Source organism: Limulus polyphemus, unplaced genomic scaffold, assembly GCF_000517525.1.
Source record: "Limulus polyphemus unplaced genomic scaffold, Limulus_polyphemus-2.1.2 Scaffold10529, whole genome shotgun sequence".
Taxonomy (NCBI): domain Eukaryota; kingdom Metazoa; phylum Arthropoda; class Merostomata; order Xiphosura; family Limulidae; genus Limulus; species Limulus polyphemus.
The window spans coordinates 1-2,939 of NW_013676139.1; positions in this window are offsets into that span (position 1 = coordinate 1).

A 2,939-nucleotide genomic window follows, 5' to 3' on the forward strand; every position below is an offset into this window, starting at 1 on the left:
AACACTCTACAGAAGACATGTTTGTCTTTTATTCTGTGTGTACCACAAGTAACCCATAGTCCCCCCCCCAGAAAACACTCTACAGAAGACATGTTTGTCTTTTATTCTGTGTGTACCACAAGTAACCCACAGTCCCCCCCCCCAGAAAACACTCTACAGAAGACATGTTTGTCTTTTATTCTGTGTGTACCACAAGTAACCCACAGTCCCACCCCCCAGAAAACACTCTACAGAAGACATGTTTGTCTTTTATTCTGTGTATACCACAAGTAACCCATAGTCCCCCCTAGAAAACACTCTTCATTTACGATGCTTCAAAAGTCCCCTTTTTATCAATGACTCCCGCCCTTTTAACGACCTCTGAACGTTACTATGTTTTCTAAGATTTTCATCTATGTTCTTTGTCAGAAGAAGGAGTCTATAGAAATCACACAACACTAGTCTTTGTTTGTTTGTTGTTAAGCACACAATAGAGTAACTGGGATCTGCCAACCGCTGGTATCAAATCCCGAATCCTAGCGTTGTTAAGCTCTCAGATTTACTTTAAAACCACCAGGAGAAACTTTTTACTTATTGTTTGCGTAAAGCTAGACAAGTGTTACCACCGCGAGAATTGAGCCTCGGATTTTACGTTGTAATCCTGTAAACTTATCGCTGACTACCGAGGGACATCGTTTCTTCTCCTGGTTTTCACACGAGCGAGAGAAAGAGAGACTGGAACATCATCATCACATACAACTTGCCGGAGAAATGATGTAAATAAATACTTCATCTTCTACGTGCGTCCCAGTGGGACAGCGGTAAGTTTACAGACTTACAAAGTTAAAGTCCGGAGTTCGATTTCCTGAAGTGGACACAGCAGATAGCCCAGTGTGACTTTGCTCTAAGGAAAAAACACACACAACTGAAGTTTTCAAGTATCTACTGCTAATATTAAAAACCTGTATTAAGTTACACTAGCTGTCAGATTGTTATAAAAACTTGTATTAAGTTACACTAGCTGTCAGATTGTTATAAAAACCTGTATTAAGTTACACTAGCTGTCAGATTGTTATAAAAACTTGTATTAAGTTACACTAGCTATCAGATTGTTATAAAAACTTGTATTAAGTTACACTAGCTGTCAGATTGTTATAAAAACCTGTACTGAGGTACACTAGCTGTCAGATTCTTATGAAACCTGTACTGAACTACAGTAGCTGCCAGATTCTTATGAAACCTGTACTGAACTACAGTAGCTGCCAGATTTTTATGAAACCTGTACTGAACTACAGTAGCTGCCAGATTCTTATGAAACCTGTACTGAGTTACAGTAGCTGTCAGATTCTTATGAAACCTGTACTGAGTTACACTAGCTGTCAGACTCTTATGAAAACATGTACGGTCCTTGGTCATGGTGTAGTGTTTTCAAACAGGAGGACTGATACAACTCTAATCTACAATGCTAGTGTCAACAAACAGGAGGACTGATACAACTCTAATCTACAATGCTGGTGTCAACAAACAGAAGGACTCATACAACTCTAATATACAATGCTGGTGTCAACAAACAGGAGGGCTAATACAACTCTAATCTACAATGCTGGTGTCAACAAACAGGATCCTGTTTGTTGACACCAGCATTGTAGATTAGAGTTGTATCAGTCCTCCTGTTTGTTGACACCAGCATTGTAGATTGGAGTTGTATTAGTCCTTCTGTTTGTTGACACCAGCATTGTATATTAGAGTTGTATTAGTCCTCCTGTTTGTTGACACCAGCATTGTAGATTAGAGTTGTATCAGTCCTCCTGTTTGTTGACACTAGCATTGTAGATTAGAGTTGTATCAGTCCTTCTGTTTGTTGACACTAGCATTGTAGATTAGAGTTGTATCAGTCCTCCTGTTTGTTGACACCAGCATTGTAGATTACAGTTGTATCAGTCCGGACTAATACAACTCTAATCTACAATGCTAGTGTCAACACTGTACAAACTTTAGTGTCCAAATTTTTTCTAAAGGAATTTTTATTTTTAGCGTCCATTCTGCTTTGTCTTGCATATTTTTTCCCCGTTTCTTTATGCGCTATTTCTGAACTCCTGATTTCGTAAGGTAACCGTTTTACACATTTTACACGTGGCAGCAGTATATATATATACACACACACGCAAGAAAAAAAAGAAAAGAAAAACACCTAGAAAATGTGGCACTGATCTGAACCACTCCATTGTGGGTGAGATGTTCTATAAAAAAACACGAAAACAAACACGCTTTGGGAGTGCTCGTTACGGTTATTGACTTCTGGGCTTCTTTCGCGCACGCGTGTAAACAACCTAAAACGGACACCTACCCATCTGTATGACAACAATAAAACTCGATTTTTTTAGACTGTAGACTTACCGCCGAGTCACTGGGCTGGAATATAATTCTGGAGTTTTTCTGCGCTTTTCTTCTTGTTAATATACAGCCCAGTGGTTAACGTATTGGGCTGCGGAGCTGAAGTTCCGTGGTTGCACTTTGGGTGCGTGTATACGTTATAAGACTGTTGGTCAAATGTCACTATTCGGTCTTTCAAGAGTAGCCCAATTGTCCAAAATTGGGGACAGGTAGCCCTCATGTTTAATCTTTATTGGATTAGAATACATGAATCCTTTACCATATTATGCAAACTTATACCATCATATGTTTTCTCTCTGTTTGTTAACTGAATATTTAATACTGATTTTATATAGCCAGGTATCACTTTGTATTGTATACATACGTATATAAATACCGCCAGATTCTAAACTTCCTGAATACTGTTAATTGTACTTGATCGGTTCTTAATCTTCTATAATCCGCTATTAATTGTACTCGATCGGTTGTTAGTCTTCTATAATCCGCTATTAATTATACCTGATCGGTTGTTAATCTTCTATAATCCGCTATTAATTATACCTGATCGGTTGTTAGTCTTCTATAAT